This window comes from Mustelus asterias, chromosome 5, assembly GCF_964213995.1.
Source record: "Mustelus asterias chromosome 5, sMusAst1.hap1.1, whole genome shotgun sequence".
NCBI lineage: Eukaryota > Metazoa > Chordata > Chondrichthyes > Carcharhiniformes > Triakidae > Mustelus > Mustelus asterias.
In genome coordinates this window covers 47,294,422-47,315,847 of record NC_135805.1, presented here as the reverse complement: position 1 = coordinate 47,315,847, position 21,426 = coordinate 47,294,422, and the positions used below count along the sequence as shown (strand labels likewise).

The window sequence follows — 21,426 nt, the reverse complement described above, 5'->3', positions numbered from 1 at the left end:
TGAAGGATAGGCCTTGCATGGTCAATTGGGCTGAGTGAGCCTTTGTCATGTCTGGTGTCTAGATCTGTGCTGTGCAGTCAGCAGCAGTTTGATGAAACGGAGTGCCTTAGCAAATCAGATTAAATTGAAGTCAATCCTTTCATTGCTTAAACAAAAAACTCAATCGTGCCCCTGCGTCTCCCTAAAGACGTCCTAAATATTTGCACTCAATCTGGTCACTAGTGCCTGAAGATTGGGTATCAATTTGAAGGAACCTTCTCCAGCATTGCAGAAGTTGAGCTGGTCAATGCAATAGAAAGATGTGTAAAAGAGGGCAATGATTTTAAATTTGCTACTCCAGGGAATAGAGTGTCAAAAGAAATCATTGAGAACAGGACGACTAGATGCCCAGCTCAGGATGCTTTAGCTTTGGCAGAATTGTGGTTTTGTGCAGAGTAAAGATTAAGAAATCAGCAAGAACTGCATTCGAGAAGTCAGATTTGAGTTTGTAAAAATACGGAAAAAATATTTCAGCAAGGATGAAATAAGGTGGCTGCCGGTGCTCTAGCAGAGGTGAGAGTGAGCACTCTCAATGACGGATAGGGTATTGGGTTCGGAGCTCAGCTGGGGATTAAGCAAGAGCCAGACAGTGTGCACTCAAATTCAGCTTGGGCAAGCAGCCACAAGGAAGAATGACGTTAAGGGTGAGGCAATGGAAATTTTGGCAGCAGTTGAATAAGCATCAGTCTGCCCAGTGAGCAACTGAAGAAAGTAATGTTGCGCAGGCAGACAAAACAGAAGTGATAATAAAGTCAAAGAGGCAGCAATGGAGATCGAACGCTGTGTCATCAACAGACATGTGGAAAGTGGATACATATTGGTTACAGCAAAATGTAAGCAATCAAAAGGAGATGCTAAGGAGATGCCACGGCTAATCCATCTAACCCTGTCACATTCTTGGACACTAAGGGGCAATTTAGCATGGTCAATCCACCTAACCTACACATCTTTAGACTGTGGAAGGAAACCGGAGGAAACCCACACAGACATGGGGAGAACATGAGCGAGGGCTCGGAGAACCTACACATCTTTAGACTGTGAAAGGAAACCGGAGGAAACTCCACACAGACAGTCACCTGAGGCCGGAATTGAACCCGGGTCCCTGGCCCTGTGAGGCAGCAGTGCTAACCACTATGCCACTGTACCGCCCCTAGAGTTCCCAACATTGGTTGCAGGTATTCCTGGGGTTTGTATCATATGATCATCAGTCCCCACCCACTCACTCCCACCACTGGCAACTGATATCTCCCTCCTCACAGGCACCAATGTCACACATCAGTTGGAAAGTTTCATTACCCAGTTGACTGAAAGCTTAGAATCATCCAAACAACCTTTTCTCCCCCATCTCCAGAATGTTTTATAAATAATAATTGAGAATGTTTAAGGCAAGTTTAGGAACAAATTTTTAATGCTCCCATCGTTTTCTCCCAGGTTGCTCACATCAAGTGTGCTGGAGATTAATCTTTAATTCCTGGAAGGTTAGAAAACCTTCCTCTTGCTTTGAGGTGAAAAGGTTTTTGCATTTGGAGCCCAGGAAATGGGGCCTGCCCTTATCGGGGGAGAAAGTGGCCTAGTGGTGGTGTCACTGGACTAGTAATCCAGAGACCCAGACTTGGGACAAATCCCAGCATTTCAGCAGAAATTAAAATCAATTAATTAATAATTCTCGTAGTCTCAATAAGGGTGACCATGAAATTATCATCAATTGTCATAAAAAACCCATCTGGTTCACTAATACCCTTTAGGGAAGGGAATCTGCTATCCTTACCTGGTCTGGCCTACATGTGACTCCAGACCTACAGCAATGTGGTCAACTCAGCCGAGAGAGCTGAGCCTGGCCAAGCAAGCCAGTTCAAAGGCAATGAGGGTTGCGCAACAAATGCCACCCTTGCCAGCGATGCCTGTATCCCGTGCAAGAATTGAAAATAAAAAGTCTCCAGGATTATCCTAGGAATTGTAGAGCAACCTGACCAAGGAAGAGAGGCATGATTTCTTTGACTGAAAGGTCCAAACGTCAGTATGGCTCAGCTCCACACTATGGGAAACTCCAATTTCCATTTCTGAGGAGTTTGCAAGTCTGTAATTTTCATATAAACTCACTGGCCGGGATTTTCCAGTCCTGGTGGGGCGAGCCCCGCCATGGCGGATGCGGCAACTTTTTCACAAATCCATTCATTTCAGTGGCATAGCTATATTCTGCTGGCAGGAGGGGCTACAAAATTCAGACCAGCGTGTTACTTTATAAATGGTGGTGTGTACAAATAAACATTCACTCTTATAGTTGCAAGTGATCAGTATCCAGTGCAAGAACAACGTACACCCTAAAAATGGTTTCCACAGCCCCGCCCGCACGGCCAGTCAGACACGGCCCCGCCCACACGGCCAGTCAGACACGGCTCTGCCTGCTCGGCCAGTCAGACACGGCTCCGTCCGCACGGCCAGTCAGACACAATCCCGCCCGCTCAGCCAGTCAGACACGGCCCCGCCCGCTCAGCCAGTCAGACACAATCCCGCCCGCTCGGCCAGTCAGACACGGCCCCGCCCGCTCAGCCAGTCAGACACCGCCCCACCCGCTCAGCCAGTCAGACACGGCCCCGCCCGCTCAGCCAGTCAGACACGGCCCCAGCCCGCACGGCCAGTCAGACACAATCCCGCCCGCTCGGCCAGTCAGACACGGCCCCGCCCGCTCGGCCAGTCAGACACGGCCCTGCCCGCTCAGCCAGTCAGACACGGCCCCAGCCCACACGGCCAGTCAGACACCGCCCCGCCCGCTCGGCCAGTCAGACACCGCCCCGCCCGCACGGCCAGTCAGACACGGCCCCGCCCGCTCAGCCAGTCAGACACGGCCCCGCCCGCTCGGCCAGTCAGACACGGCCCCGCCCGCTCAGCCAGTCAGACACGGCCCCGCCCGCTCGGCCAGTCAGACACGGCCCCGCCCGCTCGGCCAGTCAGACACGGCCCCGCCCGCTCGGCCAGTCAGACACGGCCCCGCCCGCTCGGCCAGTCAGACACCGCCCCACCCGCACGGCCAGTCAGACACCGCCCCACCCGCACGGCCAGTCAGACACGGCCCCGCCCGCTCGGCCAGTCAGACACCGCCCCACCCGCACGGCCAGTCAGACACCGCCCCAACCGCACGGCCAGTCAGACACCGCCCCAACCGCACGGCCAGTCAGACACGGCCCCGCCCGCTCAGCCAGTCAGACACGGCCCCATCCGCTCGGCCAGTCAGACACGGCCCCATCCGCTCGGCCAGTCAGACACGGCCCCGCCCGCTCGGCCAGTCAGACACGGCCCCGCCCGCTCGGCCAGTCAGACACGGCCCTGCCTGCTCAGCCAGTCAGACACGGCCCCGCCTGCATGGCCAGTCAGACACGGCCCCAGCCCGTCAGACACAATCCCGCCTGCTCGGCCAGTCAGACACGGCCCCAGCCCGTCAGACACAATCCCGCCTGCTCGGCCAGTCAGACACGGCCCCGCACCCTTGGCCAGTCAGAAAGAACCCCACCTTTATAGTCATTCAATGACCATCTCACTTAGCCACTGACAGAAAGAGTTTTAGTTTTGCTTAATCTCATTGCAGTGGTTTTATACAAGTGAATAACAAGTAACATGCGTTTGTAACACATACACTGCTTTATTTCCCCGAATCTTCTCAAAATCTCATCCAAATAAATTGTGTAAACTAGAAGACTTTTACAGTGTTTTTGCACATTTACACAAGTGTCGGACATAGCACTGTGTACTTTGATACCTTGTACCTTTTATTCCTTATTAACACACCTTTCACTTGCACAAGCATGACATTCCATCGCTCCTTTTCATTGAAGTCAAGAAATTGAAAAAAACAACCACATGATAAATGGAGAAAAATCAAGAGTGACAGATATGTATGGGGTCTGTCACTGATATAGACTTGTATGTACTTGACTATCTGGCTCCAAATCAAAAAAGTAAATGCAAATATGTTTGCTGTTCAGTCCTAATCATCCACTGTTCTTTTCATTTATCTGCTTCAATATAATTTCTCTTTCGAATGTAAATCAATTTATAGGAAAATCTCTCATGAAACAGTCCAAACTAAACAGTTTATTTGAAGTTCAAAAGATATAGAAATTTTGGGAGAGTCTATTAATAAGTTATGGCTTGCAAGTACATGAACACTCCTTTCAAAAATGACCTTAGTCTGGTCACTGAAAAATATAGTTAAAAGCAAGTTACATATAGGGATGGTAGATTCTCAAAGTTCCATTGTGAGTTTAAGAGAATCATAAATTCATAAGTCATGGTAGTTACTCGAAAATAAAATTCATGTTTAGTCAAATTCGAAAGGATTTTTATGTAGCACCTTTCATGAACTCAGGAACCCAGATTTTCGCTACGACAGATGACAGAGATTCTTTGTCATGGCGAAAATCCCAGAAATTCGAAGTCCCAAACCCAGCATTTCCTATTTTCACTGAGCGAGATTGAAGCCGGGTGGGGTTCACAGATGCGTGGTTTATGGAAGTGGCTGGCCAATTAAATCACCAGCTACTTCAACGAAGCGAGATTTTGGAAGGCCAGGTGTGCAAAACCCAGTGTGTGCAGATTAGATCAAGTGAGAGGATTTCTGAACTTAGAACATAGAACATAGAACATTACAGCGCGGTACAGGTCCTTCGGCCCTCGATGTTGCGCCAACCAGTGGAACCAATCTAAAGCCCCTCTAATCTACACTATTCCAATATCATCCATATGTTTATCCAATAACCATTTGAATGCTCTTAATGTTGACGAGTCCACTACTGCTGCAGGCAGGGCATTCCACGCCCTTAGTACTCTCTGAGTAAAGAACCTACCTCTAACATCTGTCCTATATCTCTCACCCCTCAATTTAAAGCTATGTCCCCTCATGCTAGCCATCACCATCCGAGGAAAAAGGCTCTCACTATCCACCCTATCTAATCCTCTGATCATCTTGTATGCCTCTATTAAGTCACCTCTTAAACTTCTTCTCTCTAACGAAAACAACCTCAAGCCCCTCAGCCTTTCCTCATACGATTTTCCCACCATACCAGGCAACATCCTGGTAAATCTCCTCTGCACCCTTTCCAACACTTCCACATCTTTCCTATAATACGGCGACCAGAACTGTACGCAATACTCCAAATGCGGCTGCGCCAGAGTTTTGTACAGTTGCAGCATGACCTCCTGGCTCCGAAACTCAATCCCTCTACCAATAAAAGCTAACACAACCCTTCTTAACAACCCTATCAACCTGGGTGCCAACTTTCAGGGATCTATGTACATGGACACCCAAGTCCCTCTGTTCATCCACACTACCAAGTATCTTACCATTAGCCCAGTACTCTGTATTCCTGTTACTCCTTCCAAAGTGAATCACCTCACACTTTTCCGCATTAAACTCCATTTGCCAGCTCTCAGCCCAGCTCTGCAGCTTATCTATGTCCCTCTGTAACCTGCCACTTCCCTCCGCACTGTCTACAACTCCACCGACTTTAGTGTCATCCGCAAATTTACTAATCCATCCTTCCACGCCCTCATCCAGGTCATTAATAAAACTTGATGGATTCATTTGGATAGTCAGGGTACCCCTTTGTAATAAAAGGTAAGGTATCCTTTGGGATTATTAAAAGTAAAAATGATTGTACATAAAAGTGCACAATCCTGTTGGAACTGTCAAAGCAGTCAAGGAACTATCAAAGTTGTCAAAACTGGCAAAGAATTACGAAAGCTATCGAAGAAGTCAAAGTTGTCAAAGAACTGTTCAGCTGTCAACGAGCTATCAAAGCTGTCAAAGTACTGTCAAAGGATACTAGATGAGTAGGCATGGAGAGAGGAAGGACAAAGGATAGTGGATGGAGGCCATGGGTTTGCCATGGGGCTATAAAGGACCATGGGGTGATTCGAGGGGTATGGGTCAGCATAGGGATTACGAGGAGCCATATGCTGTGGATAAGAGGCATGAAGTGGCATGGGGAGTGTGTGGGGGAAGAGGGGCAAGAGCAGGAGGACTCATTACACTGTGAGTCTATGACTCAAAACATCCAAAAACTGTCAAAAGTAATTTTCTTAGGCTACCTTTACAATTACATCTGTTTAGATAAGGTGAGAGACACAGAACAAAGGCTGTGCAAGGTGTGGATGGAGTCTAAAATGTCAGAACGCCTGCCCTTGGACATAGGCCACCTGACCTATAATATTACTTAAAATTTCACTGTCAAAATTATCGAGCTAGGTAACGTGAAGATGCAAACTGCTTCTAGTGAAAGTAATTATACTGTACGTGGTAAAAGAAAATTGTCAGACTGCATTCATGGGATGAAACATTATTTTTAAGTACACAGGCTATAAATTAGATGCTGAGCTTTCTCAGCAGAGGTGAGAAAAAAAGCACATGATTCATGGAAACTCATCATTCTAACACATTACCTCTCCAATGGGGTGTATTTTGAAGAATTCCAATGTTTTGTCTCCATTACCTTATTTGATTTGCTGCATCACTTGCCAATTATTTGTCCATAGCATAAATGATCTCTGTCCAACCAGTGAAATGATCATTGTGTGTATTGGATTAATATTTCGAAGTATGTTGAATATTCTGCTCTTTTTTAAACTTGTAACATTGCTCCAAGCTAGTTTGTGATACCAAAGACACCAGCAGCTGAAAGGTTTCAAACAGAACTTTTCCCTCCCTAACAGCACTGTGGGTGCACCTACATCACATGGACCACAGCGGTTCAAGACGGCAGCTCAACCCACCTTCTCAAGGGTATTTATGGAGAGGTAATAAATGCTAGCCTAGCCAGGGATGTCCACATCCTGTAAAAGAATAAAACTAACCAGACCTCAATAGTAGAACCTCGATTTGCTTCACATGGCCTTTAAACAGCAAAGTGCTAAATAGGTGGATTTAAACAAATCTTTACTTAGAGTGGCCTTTATCAGATTTTAGTTTCAAAGATACGAAGTCATTTTCCCCGTCAGTATTTATTTTAACAAGAAAGGAAAAATAAACTAGCATTAAGCTGAGGAAACTTCAACTTTGAATATCACTTGTAGCCTTGTCAAGAATCTCACATTCTATCCAGTGATATTTACGATCATGTAGTGCTCACAGATGTGAGGAAACAGCTGGTACAGCACAGCCTTCTTCAGGCTCCTTACTGTTTACACACTTAATGCAAGGCCTATTCTAACCAGAACACCCACAAAAGTAGTGCGTGCTGTGGGGCATGCTGAAATCTGTTATTGTGCACGTAATCGCTCGCCTTCCAGTTCTTGAAAGGACAGCCGGACAAAAGTTGTTACTAAAACACCTGAAGGCAACTTGGAGACAAACTTGGTGTGCTAGGAACTGGTTTCACTGTTGAGTTATGTATGTGACAGAAAGCTTAGCTTTTCTTTACGTTTCTTACTTGCCATTTTATTTTTATTTGGATCATAAGTCCTGAACACTAAATTGCATGTTCAATCAGATCCACTACTTTCAATCAGTCCTCTAACAATCTCTGTTCCAACCGCATTCAATGAGAAAATATAATTCCATGAAACATGCAACTTGCATTTACACAGAGCAAGCCATATGGAGAACTCACTTCCCCAGTTACAAACTTATTCCACTTCCAAGATTGTTCTAAGTACTACCTCCAACAAAATCCTGGATAGCAGATAAAAATATCATAAAATGCTGGCTTGATAGTGCAGTAATAGTTAAATGCACTACGGTACTGAACTATCCACATCCCATGCTCAATTCTTGGTCTATGCAGCATTATAGGATCTCAGCCGGGTCAATGGTGGGGCAATACAATTGGTATAGTTGTTCCTATATTAAATAAAGGTGACTGTGTGCGGGGGGAGTGGGGCACAGGGGGAATGGGGGGGGGCAGGGTTGCTGGGGGGGGAAATGTCACGTAGGATTCGCATGCAGATAGCTGAGAAATATCAGTTGGAAATTGTGAGTCAACTTGGCACATTCACAACTTCCATCCAAAACATGACTTGAATGCATAAGCCAGGCTAGCACTCCAGTCAAATACCGCAATGCATTGTCACGAAGTGCTATTCTTCGATTGAGATGTCAACTGTTATGCCTTCAGTCCACAAACAGCCTGTGTGTGGATATACAGCCTTTTTTGCTTTATTGCATACCATCATAGCTTACATTGACTTCTACACAATGTGTAATCAACTATTGTGCTACAAGTGAAGTGTCAAAGAACAACAATGGCTAGAATTGGGTAGCATTTAGGATCATCAGTCCAAAACTGAATGGGTCACTTCAGTTTTCTTCTCAGTCAGATCTGACAAAACATTCTATGGATGTCAAAAGGCAAAGTTAATTCTGGTGTTGACAGAGAGAAGTCTATTTTTCATGGTCACAAAAGATAAAGTGAACAGGTTGCCATTTGAAATATGCAGATTTGGTGTTAATTGGAATTACCCAGTGCTTTGCTTCTTTCATAATGAAGGGTTACAATGCTGATATTTAAAACATTAGAGTTAAGTTTGATTACTCAGCTGTAGTTGAATTTGGGAGGGAGTAAGAGTAATATGGCAAGATTGAATTAAAACACAAGCCAAAATCAACGGTATTATGAAATGCATTAATGCCCCACATTGCTAGTGCCCAGAATTTCTTAGCTGGTTTCCTGGTTCAAGCTAGGTTATTGGGAAGCTCTGGTACCTTCTCAAGTTTGGACTGGCTTTAAACATGTGCATGCAGATAAAAGCAAACATACCCGTGAATTTGTGGCCCTCTGGATTTCTGAAGAAATTGGTGTTCCTGTCGCTGCTAGTCAATAAAATCCTATTGGCACAAACAAGGCTAATGTATCAGCAATGATATGGAACTCAATAATTGTGAGGCAAGAAACTCCTTCTCCACTTTAAATTCCCATAGCAACACTTTTCTTTCAAATAATATCCAGGCTGCAGACCCACCTCTATCTACCTATAGAATTAAAAAACATAATGACTCCGGAAGCCCAATTGGAAAGCAACATAGCTCATTACAGAATGCAAAGTAAAACCACCACTGTGCTGTACACACACACTCGTCCCTGCCTGGACTACAGTTCAGCAGGCTCAGTCCTGGGCCTGCCTTATAAAAGGCTTAGGTAATGAGTTCCAGCTGGGCAGGCCACTGGCTGTTACCAGGGGAACTCAAACTCAACGGGCCCCACAGGGAGATCAATCGGTGATTCCTTATGGATCTCATGGGGGGGGTTATCATAAAAAGCCACAAGCTGACTTCTTGGGGTTTCATCACACAACATCAGAATATTGTAATTATATTTTCAGGGATCTATCATCTTTTAGGCTTTGGCCTTTACTCAGTGGTAATAGTCTCAACTATTTGGCAAAAGACCACAGAGTCAAGTCCCACCACACCACGGAGGTACTGCACTGTCAGATGCAGTGTTAAACTGAGACCCCCTCAGACCACTCCAATGGACCTAAGGGGCTATGGGAAGAGACCAGGTGAGATCTCTACTGTCCTTGTGATATTACTAATGTTGATTGACAAGTGTTCACACTGCTTACCTTGGAACCATGTTCCCATAACCTTCATCACAATGGGAAATGAGTCGTCCCTCGGTTTATGCAATCCTTCTCTCTGGATGGTTGATATGTTCACTCCTCACGTCAATCTAGCACATTTTCATTCAGAAAATTCCCTGAAGCAAGAAGAAATGTAAATGCTCATATTATTCGATTGAATTACCTCATCAAGACACTAATCGGCACAATCACATCGACCAGGTTGTTGCAGCCTGACTAATCGTTATTCATGCCGGGGATTATTTTGGCTTCCAAGCTGTGCTTGCTTTCGGTTCCTTTTTATCAATGACGTCTCATGGTCTGAAAATCTGCAGCAGTAACATTTTGGTTTGAAGGAGCAATCCATTCACGCACATTTGCTCCTGGAACTTTCTTTCTGCTTGTAACTTGCACATAGAAATGGTATTTTAAACTGAATTTATATGATTGTTGACAGTTTTGTGAAAACTGTACCAAGTCTTGCCTCCTTAGAAGAAAATAGGAAAACTTTGCTACTGCCTAATGATAAGAGAAAGGTAAAATTTAATGTAAATTTTCCACTCCTGGATATTTAATAAAAATCGCTGATCTTAAACATCCAGAATTTTAAAAGTCATCAATCTACATTGACACTTCAGAATTAATTGCAAAGGGTCATTGCTGAGAGCTGTTTCCTGAAAAGTGAATCAGCCATGTGTCTTTGCTTGTTAGGATGGGGGAAGGGTGGAGGGAAGGGGATTCTTAACAATTGAAGACTCTCTTACATATTTTAAAGTTCCTCCAAATATCAGTCAGGTAGTTAATACATGCTTAACGAAAGGCAGTATTTTAATTTACATCACACTGCTTTTAGTAAGGCTTCCTCTTCATCATATTCAGGTGAGAATCTGTCCACATAGTATATAATATATAATATAGTTCCAGGAGCAAATGTGCGTGAAGGGATTGCTCCTTCAAACCAAAATGTTACTACTGCAGATTTTCAGAGCATGAGACGTCATTGATAAAAAGGAACCGAAAGCAAGCACAGCTTGGAAGCCAAAATAATACATAATATATACATTGAAGCATTGTGATGAAAGGAGATCAGCGCTTTACAATAACAACTTATGTTTATGTAGCACTTTTAATGTAATGAAACCCCAAGGCAAAACCAGACAGACACCACGCCACATCAGGAGATATTCGGTCAGATGACCAAAAGCTTGGTTAATGAGGTGGGTATTAGGGAGAGTCTTAAAAGTGAGGTGAAGAGGTGCAAGGACGGTATCCAGAGCTTGGAGCCTAGACAACCGTAGGCACGGACACTAATAATAGAGCAATTAAACTTGGGAATGTGCAAGAGGCTAGAATGGGAGGAGAGCAGATATCTCGGAGGGTTCTGCGGCAGGATGAGATTGCACGGTTAAGAAGGGGCAAGACATATTTGAATCTTGAAGAAGGATGAGAATTTTAAAGTCAAGACATTGCTAACCAGGAGTTATGTAGGCCAGCAAACACAGTGGTGATGGGGAAACAGGACTTGCTGTGAGTTAACACACAAAAGCAGAGTTTTGGATGAACTCAGGTTCACACAAGGTAGAATGTGGAAGACCAGACAGAAGTGCTTTTTCAGGATGAAGTCACTTTAATCAAGCTTTTAGCCATTCCTTCTTTGGATCAGTGTCAATTTCCATCCGATTCGGTTCCTGTGAAGCCCTTCAGAATTCTAATAAATATTAACTAAACTTCTGACTAATGTGTTGTTTAGATTTTTCTGCCTCTTGTTAATAGCACTGACTGCTGGCTGAGGTGTGGTTCTGTAAGTGCCTTATCCAAATGATTGTTCCTGGGCTACTTGGACAATGATAAAGCTCCAACAATAGTTTACAGCAAAGAGTTACACATCCAAGCCAATCTCTCAAGTATTCCTGACTTCGCTTTCCAGTCCCTTTGTGATAATCTTCTCGTTAATGCCTTGCTGAACAAAGCAGAAATCCTCAATCGCCACTTACTCTACCATAACCTATTGTAATGTATTGAAAAGGAAGAAACATGAAAGAGATAGAGAAGGGAGGAGAAAGAAAAGAATAGAAAAGAACACCCCTGCTGCCATCAAACAGGCAATGTAATTATTACTTCAAGAATCCAAAACACCTCCCAAAGCCCCAAATACTCCTTTCAGGTGAAACAGTGATTTATTTATTTCAATTTAATATAATCATGATGCGATCTCCAGTACACTGTAGAGATCACACCAAGATTGTCCATTGCGAAACACATTAATTCAGACCACAAGTGTAACCCCAGGCTATTGCTCGCTCGTCATTTTAATCCTCCACCCGACTCTCTCTGAACTCAGCCTTTTAATCTAACTCAACAACCTTGAGAAACAGCGCATCATCTTTTGATTAGGCACCTTACAGCCTTCCAGACTCAGTACGAGTTCAACAATTACATCTCACAATGACTGCACGCATTATTTTCATTTTGGCAGTTGCTGGGAATGATTCTGTCGTTGGCATTCACAGCTCCTCAAGACCCATCTGTGTTTTCTTTCCTTGTCCCATTACCACACTCCTTTTGCTTTGTCCTGTCAACCCTATCCCTTTGTTTCTTAATCTTTCCTGTCATCCTTTTGTTCTTTCTCTTCCTTTTCCCTGCCCCTGTATTTGCTTCAAACCGTTAAAATTAGCCAAGTCTGATGAAAGATCATCAACCAGAAATGTTAATTCCATTGCAGAAGCTGCCAGATCTGCTGAGCATTTCCAGTATTTTCTGTCTTTATTTCTGCTTTCCAACATTCAGAGTATATTGCCTCTGGCCAACGGACACACAGGACAGGACTTTATGGCCTCACTTGTCCCGAAGCCGGAAAATCCCACCAGAGATCAACGGACCTTCCCATACTCTGCCCCTCAGCAACTCCGGTTCCCGTGGCGGGCGGGCTGGTAAAATTCCTGCCATTCTTTCTGGCAGGAGTTTTGTATTATTTATTCCAAAGCCTTGCTCAGTGCCTGACTGAATGTTTTGCTATACAAAAGGCACCATATGAAGATAAACTGTTGCTTGTTCTATCAATAACATATTTAAAGTCTTATAAAGTGAAGAAATCGCAAATGCACTTTGAGATTTGTAACGTATTAATCAATAAATACATACCAGCCCCCGTTTGCACCCCAGTTAGTGAAGGGTGGAAATTGAAAATAATAATTTCAATAACTGATGCAGCTGCCAGATGAAGAGTAATTTTATTTGAACAGTAAATCAAGCAATTTCCTTTTTGCTACTGCTGTTTGAGGTTCAACAAAAACAGACCTTTATGAAAGGCAATATTAATGCAGAGCCCTTGGAGGATCTGAGAAGAAATGAATGTTTTCCAAACAATATTTAATTCTCCCCTCCTTTTGTGTTTTCATTGGAAACTCTCCAGATTCGATTTGCCTGGCCAACCTTGCAACTTCTTCCACCTTACAACATCTTCAGCTCACCCAAAGCTCTACTGCTCACACTACAATTCCATCTCAGACGCATCACCCCAGTCGCACTGATTGAGACTGGTTCCTGGGCCGGCAATGCCTCCGTTTAAAATTCTCATTATTGTTTTCAAATTCCTCGGCAACATTCTCTCTCTTTCAATTATTCTAGGAATGTGTGCACCATAACCTGGGCCAACATTTGATGCCCACCTCCAATTGCCCTCAAAAAGGTGGCAGTGAGCTGCCTTCTTGAACCGCTGCAGTCCATGTAGTGTAGGTACACCCACAAAGCTATTTTCTGTATAGGTTTGATACAACCAAGTGGCTGGCTAAGCCATTTCAGAGGGTAGTTAGGAGCCAACCATAATGATGTGGACCTCTGGTTACATGTAAGCCATGTTGGGGAAGGATAGTAGATTTCATCCGCTGAAGAACATGAGTGGATCAGATGGATTTTTACGAGAGCAGTCACTCACCTGATGAAGGAGCAGCGCTCCGAAAGCTCGTGATACCAAATAAACTTGGTGTTGAGAGACTTCTTACTGTGCCCACCCCAATCCAACACCGGCATTTCCACATCATGGCTACCATCTTTAAAGGGCACACAGGCAGCCTGCAATATCACTTCCACCTTTGCCAACCACTGCTCTGCCCTTCCCCACTAATGCTTCCCTGGTCATCCTCCACGCAACTTGCACTGCCTCAAGCACAGACTGGCATTTACAAACACTTCCCAAAGAGGACAATGCAATCCTCTTTGAGGGCAACTCACCATTAATTATGGAGAAAGTCTACCTCACCAGTTGCATGCCACTTACATGCAGTTGTAAAAGAGATTTCAATTTCCTGCTGGTGGGGAACTTAATTCTGGCGAGGTGGCCTTTTAATGAGCAATCATGATTGGCTAATGTACGTAGAAGGGTTTCCCAACATTGTTCCTCAGCAAGTATAACCTGACTTTAGAGTCCCAAGAACATAATTGCAAAGTTCATCCCCTCCTTTCTGGAACCCGATTTTTTACCTTCTGCCAAATTACGTTCCCTGGTCACTTCACACTGCTGGCAGGACGAGAGGGTTCCGCCTCATGCCTCCAGAGTGTCAGTACTGGCCTTGGGATCCTTGATTTTCATCATTCCATTATTGGCAGCCTCCAGCTGCACAGAATCCAAGCACTGAAATTCCCTCCCAAAACCTCTCCTCATCTCTGGTACTCAAGCAGCACCTTTGATACTGTGGAACATTGCAAAGCACTGCACAGAAATGTTAACAGAAATTGACACAGAACCACTTATGGCAATATTACATCAGGTGACAAAAAACATGTTGAGAAGTAGATCTTAAGGAGTGTCTTAAAGGAGGAGACAGAGAAAGAAATTTAGGGAAGAAGGTTCTAGGCAGCTGAAGGCACAGCCATCAATGAGACAGCAATAAAAATCGGAGAGTACGGGGGAGGGCTGCATGAGGTTAAAGAGACAGGAGCTGCCTTAGGAGATTTGAAGCACAAAATTAAACTTTTTGCATCGAGGTTTGATGGACTGAGATTCGGTATAGGTCAGTGTACACAGGAATGATGGATAAATGTGACTTTGTGCGGGTTAGGAGAGAGGCTGCAGATTTTGGAATGTGCTCTAGTTTACAAGGGGTGCAAGATAGAAAGTTGGCAAAGAGAGAATTGGAAAAGCTGAGAGGTAATAGTGATTTGGGTGAGGGTTTGAATAGCAGATGACCTAGGCAAGGGAGCTGTGAGGAGATGGTCTTGGAGATGGATTGGCTATGGGGGTTGGGGGTTCAGCTCAGGATGAAACATGATACCAAGGTTACAAATGGCTTGCTACAGACTCACACAGCAGGGAGAGAGATGGAGTCAATGACTCTCATCATCACTGTCACCTCCATTTTTCAGCTGCCGCTCAAAGCTCCAACTATGTCCATGTGGATTCCAGACTCATTCTGTTCTACTCATGATCACTGATACTAAATGTTCTCCTCAGTACGCTGGGTGTTACTTGCACATAATCCTTTGTCTCATCTGTCACTTTAGCAAGAAACATCAAAGCCCTTTGCTTCATCGCTCACCTTATCAAATTCCAAACTCAACCTGATGCCCAGCTCTGCTACTCCTAATTTCTACTTCATCCAGCTAGTAAATGTTTCTAAGAGAACTTACACCAAATCTGCCTTTCCCCAAGACAAGTGAAATGCTTTGTTGCAAAACACCATGGCTAGAAGAGCAGGTCAGAGGCTCGGACTCCTGTGGCGAGTAACACAACCTCCTGATTCCCGAAAGCCTGTCCACAAGGCAAAAGTAAGTGTAATGGAAAACTTTCCACTTGCCTAGATAAGTGCAGCTCCAACAACACTCAAGACGCCATCCAGGATAAAGCAGCCTGCTTGATTGGCAGGCTTTCCACAAACTCCCTCCACCACTGACGGAAAAGTTCAAAGGGGTGCTAAGGACAATTGAATCAAATATGAGAGAGAGGAATGACATTTGAGAGAGATGTTGAGCTTGGGCGGTGATGGCTGTGAGAGGCCTCCGGGGATGAAGCTCTAAATTGAGAAAAGAGCTGTGGAAGTGCAGGGTTTGAAACAGCCAGCCCAGTCAAGCCAGAAATGTCTCTTTTTCCAGAAAGCAGGCTTTGTTTTTTGAAGTTTTTTGAATTTCCACAGCAGAGTGAAAGTGAGGTTGAGAAGTCCTGTGATAAACCGTTTTCACAACAACCACATGTTTGCCTTGTGGTAATATTTCTTTAGAGGGAGGGACGAGGAATTGGAAAGAGCAGATGGTGTTTTAATGACTTCAAGAGCTTATAATCTATAAAGGATGGACTTCTGATTTCATAAACAGCAGGCACTAAATTGAGATCAAATGTTTCCCAAACTGCATGATATATCATAAAAATCCATTGTTAGGGCACCTGCTGTTGCTCGAGTTAGAGACAACAGAAGTTTCCGTATTAACCACTTGGCTTCACTTTTAAAAATAATCGGCAACATTTTGAATGATAAAATTAATTATTTGTCTGCACAAATGTGAACTTATAAATAATTGCTGGAAATGTAAATAGATCAAAGCTAAAAACCTCAAACTTAATCTTTGTAATTTGTCTGTCAGCCTCTGAGTAATAAACAATAAAGTACAAATGCTACAGTGGTCAGCATTGCTGCTTCACAGCGCCAGGAACCCGAGTTCAATTCCAGCTTTTGGTGACTGCCTATGTGGAGCTCCCTCCACCACTGACGGAAAAGTTGTTCTTCCCATGTCTGCATGGGTTTCCTCTGGGTGCTCTGGTTTCATCCCACAGTCTGAAAGTCGTGCTGGTTAGGTACATTGGCTATGCTAAGTTCTCCCTCAGTGTACCCAAACTAGCATCAGAATGTGGCAACGAGGGGATTTTCATAGTAACTTCATGCATGACAAATTTACTGGAATTCTTGGAGGATGTAACTAGTAGAGTTGATGAGGGGAGCTAATGTATGTGGTTTATTTGGAATTTCTGAAGGCTTTCGACAAAGTCCCATGTGAGAGGTTAGTGTTCAAAATTAAAGTGCATGGGGTTGGGGGAAGTACATTGAGATGGATAGAAAACTGGTTGATAGTGAACAAGAAGTAGGAATAAATGGGTCTTTTACCAAATGATAGGCAGTGACTATTGGGGTACCTCAGCTATTCATAACATATATTAAAGATTTAGATTAAAGAACTAAATACAATACCTCCAAATTTGCAGATGACACAAAGCTGGGTGGGAGGGTGAGCTGTGAGGAGGATGTAGAGATACTTCAGTGTGATTTGGACAAGCTGACTGAGTGGGCAAATACATGGCAGATGCAGTATAATGTGGATAAATGTGAGGTTGTACACTTTAATAGCAAAAACAGGAAGGCAGATTATCATCTGAATGGCTATAGATTGAGAGAAGGGAATGTACAATGACACCTGGGTGACCTTGTGCACCAGTCACTGGAGGTAAGCATGCACGTGTGGCAGATGGTGAAGAAGGCAAATGGGACATTAGCCTTCATAGCAAGAGGATTCAAGTACAGGAGCAGTTGTCTTGCTGCAGTTATACAGGGCCTTTGTGAGACCATAGCTGTATTTTTGTTTTATGCAGTATTGGTCTCGTTACCTGAGGAAAGATGTTCCTGCTATGAAAGGAGTGCAGTGAAGGTTTACGAGACTGATTGGGGTCTCTTCCGGGGCAGATGGGACCTGTACAAGGACGGGTTGCATCTAAACGGGAAGGGCATAAATATTCTGGCCAGGAGGTTTGCTAGTGTCACATGGGAGGATTTAAACTAGTTTGGCAGGGGGGGTGGGAACCAAAGCAAAGGCGAATTAGCTGAAGGGAAACCAGAGAGTAGGGCCAGTAAGACTCAGAGAAACAGCAGGCAGGGTGGTGTTGCTAATTAAAGAGGGTCTGGTGGACTGAAGTGCATCTGTTTCAATGCGAGAAGTGTAACAGGTAAGGCAGATGAACTTGGAGCTTGGATTAGTACTAGGAACTATGATATTGTTGCCATTACAGAGACTAGGTTAAGGGAAGGACAGGATTGGCAGCTTAACATTCCAGGATACAGATGTTTCAGGCGGGATAGAGGGGGATATAAAAGGGGTGGGGGAGTTGCACTACTAGTTAACGAGAATATCACAGCTGTCCTCCGGGACAAATACATGAATAGGATGGGAATAGAAGGATATGGTCCCTGGAAGGGTCGGGGGTTTTAGTTCAGATGGGCAGCATGGTCGGTGCAGGCTTGGAGGGCCGATGGGTCTGTTCCTGTGCTGCAATTTTCTTTGTTCCTGTTTTCTCACCCGTTCGACACTTCGAATTTTTCTAAGAAAATTCCTCCCTGTATGTTTTCATGAAGGAGTTAGGGTCTAAAGGGATCAAAGGATATGGGGGCAAAGCAGGAACAGGCTACTGAGTTAGATGATCAGCCCTGATCATGATGAATGGCAGAGCAGGCTCAAAGGGCCAAATGTCCTCCTCCAGCTCCTATTTTTTATGTTTCTAAGTCACATCAGAACCTATTGCAATACTTGTGTGAAATAGTGATAGAAATAGCACACAACCAGTTAGCTTCATCTCACTCCCAAAGTTTGCAAGAAAGTACTTCTTTGGTACAGAATTATATGTGGTAATTAGACATACAGTACAGGTTTAACTTCTTTGATACTCTACAGTGGTTTTCCCCACATTTGTGAAGTGCATAGGAGTGATTTTTCTGTGTTAGAAGCTCCACATCATTTCAAATAATGAAGTAAAATCCAGAGGAGCATAAGAGTAGTATGGCTGTTAAAAAAAAACTAACAAACTTCATTGAACTTAACAGCCTAGACTTATAGGTCAGCTCTGATAATATATTTTATACAAACTACTATAGGCGATTTAGTTCACCCAGAGACATGTTTTCTACGTTCATGAGAGAGATCAGTTTTAATGCAAGCATTTTGATTTTCTTTGCATATGGGAGTATCCAGTTAAGTAAATAAAATTCCCTAATTTCCTATTCTACAATCATGTATAGGCAAATATCTCAGAAGTATTGAACTCACTTTAGTGACCAGTCTGAAATTTTAGGAATTATGCAGAATAGTTCAGCAGTACAGGCTACATTTTGAGGAGACATCGACATAGTTACCCCATTTACCTAACGGGCTATTTTGTACTCAGTTCATGAATGGCAGAGACCCTCGCACTATTATTACTATAGGCCCAGTCACCAGCCTTTCTGGGTCACAAATTAAGTGGATGCTTGCAGTCATAGCTGGAAGCCTAAAACAATTTGAAGTGTCACAATGCTGCTTCATTCAACAATCTCACCAACGAGACACACGGAATGAAACCATGGAAACGGGAGAATCCCATGGAAACAGGAGAATCCCATGGGGGCACTGGTCTGTTCCGCTGCTTATGAAGGGGGTAGTTATTCAACATTAACAATGCCAGGCCACTAACCAGTCACCTATTTATGGCTGGTGAAACTGCAAAACCGATGCACGGGCAGGAATTAAAGATCAAATGTTTCCATGAAAAGATTTAAAATGCAAGTCACCAAATTTAAGCATCTTTTACAATAACTTTACATTTCATTGGGGGAAGTTCTTTGGGGCCCAGCGAGGATTTGAAAGATGCTATAGAAGTGCGAGCCACTTTGTTTCCTTGCTTTACAATCTTCAGCCAACAGCTGTATTATGTCAAAATAAGTAAGCATTTCTCTTTTTAAAAAAAAAATACCCTGCTCTTGCCTCAGGCCCCACAATCTCTCCGAAATTTGAGATCACAGAGCAGGCAGTCATCAAGAGGAACATCGTCTGCAATTAAAGTCAGTCAAAAGGAACAGCATCAAAGATACGCACGCACTCAAGAGGAAAAACTAGAGCCAGGAGGAATCTTCAGCAAAATATTCTACTAACACCTCCTTTCCTGACATTATAACTGAGTAAAGGTGCTGGACAATTTTTCTGAGGGGGAAAAAAAAGGGAGCAAAATTAAAATATAAACTGCAAGTGGGAGACCACACTGAACAGAAGTCTGGAAAGAAAAATAATGGAAATATCTGGTGGGGAAAAAAAACAATGTACGGTATTTTCCCAAACCCTTCCCGACAGGTTCCACGGCAGGTCGGGGGAGAATTCAACAGGAGGTCCAAAAATTGGTTTTACGACAACCTGAATTTCCTGCGGAATCTTCCCGTCTTGACAGAGTGGGAAACCCACTGGAGGCTGCCATGAAACTAATTTGCATTCCACTAACTAGATGCAGATGAAGGCCCCGCAACCCACATCTTGATTCTCCGCAGCACTAGCGGGAAAACACACTGGTGCGAAATACGTTTGGAAAACTTGGGAGTGCAGATGTTGGGACTCACCTGAACAAAGCCATGGGGTGACTCTGGAGTTCAGGATGGAGGGAGACGGCAACTCTGGACCTCAGAACACCAGTGGGTAGGGAAGCATCTGCAAATGGACCTTCCAGATTTAGTGTCCTGGAGGAGGTCCATTCTCCAGCCTTAGTGTACTTCTGGAGACCCATCTTCATTTTCAGGAGGTAAACCTTCTTTCTTCAATATTGGGTCAGAGATGTTGGGCATGTTTTCAATATGGCGCCCAGATAGAATGGTGGACGATGGACGATCAGGCCTGCCCCATCACGGAATACCCAGCTGAATAATTAAGGAGGTCAGGGCTGGAAGATTTGTCATGTTTTCTCACCAGTCTCCATAGCAAGGAGCACACCGCATCTTGCCCCGCCACAGGACTTGCTAAGCTATTGAAACATGGAGGGTAGCAAAGGTGAGCCCAATCTTATCCCGACAGGGCATCCACGCATATTCCTTTTCAGCTGGGGTCACTGAGTATTCCTATGCAGCCGAGTCAAATTGTAGCCTTGGTTGGGTTTAGCTGATATAATGAAGACTTCAGGGGTAGAATTTCCATGGGGAGTTCCCCAATTGTCCAATTTCAAAATCCTCAGGAGAAGATATGGAGACGCCCCAGAGAAATTAATCAAACTCTCGGCATCACATACAAAAAAGATATACAATTTTCCTTTGATGAATATGGATGTAGGGCAATGTATGAAATCCACTGAAGGGCACTTTTTGTAACATGCCGGCTAGCACAAGAGCTTTGGACAGGGGCTATTTTCTACCGTCCACATCATGGGATGCCAGCAGCAGCGGTCTAGAAGCAATCTGTCAGTTACTTCCCAGCTTGTGAAGGTGGAAGGTATGTGTCAATATGTAACCTGGAGTGAGAGTCATCAAATGCTCAAAAAGCAAATGAAATGCTAGAATATAAAGAGATAGAATTGCAAAGCCCTGGTTAAACCACATCTGGAAAACTGTTGACGGTTCGGAGCACTGCACCTTTAGAAAATAAATTGGTTATTGGCCTCAGAAGGATTGCAATACAAGCTGACCAGAATATTACCAGGCTCCAAGGAGAGATGACATCAACTCGGCTTGCATGCTGGGATGTAGAAGGATAAGAGAAAATTTGTTTGATGTTTTTAGGATCCTGAAATAAATCGATCAGGAACTGACAGGGAAACACTTTCTCTGCTGGTGGGGAGTTTGGGATCAGGGTCATAGCCTTAAAATCAAAGCCAGGGTATAAAGAACAAGTAGAAGAAAATTAATTTTCATGTAAAGGGTGCTGGAAGTGCAGAGTTCTCTCCTACAAAAAGCAATAGATGCTAAAAAGAGAAAAAAAACTTACATTAATGTAATGCTTTTCACAACCAGCTGACATCTCAAAACACTTTACAGCCAAATAATCATTTTTGAAGTTTAGTCATTTTGTTTAATATATCCATTTATGGAACGTGGATATCGTTGGCTGGGCCAGCCTTTATTGCCCATCTGTAATTGC

The 21,426-nt window shown here is 44.0% G+C and overlaps 1 protein-coding gene across 4 annotated transcripts in view; it reads right to left on the bottom strand.

The window, feature by feature from the left end:
- The window catches only part of ankrd6b (ankyrin repeat domain 6b), a 213,386-nt gene that overhangs the window by 95,780 nt on the left and 96,180 nt on the right, over positions 1-21,426 (bottom strand). For 3 of the 4 annotated variants that reach the window (XM_078212489.1, XM_078212492.1, XM_078212493.1), the window contains exons 2-3: positions 9,592-9,725; positions 8,787-8,854 (exon numbers count right to left, since the gene is read on the bottom strand). The gene's annotated coding sequence lies outside the window, so the exon portion shown is untranslated. The remainder of the gene's footprint in view (positions 1-8,786; positions 8,855-9,591; positions 9,726-21,426) is intronic. The other variant, XM_078212490.1, reaches the window with a different exon arrangement.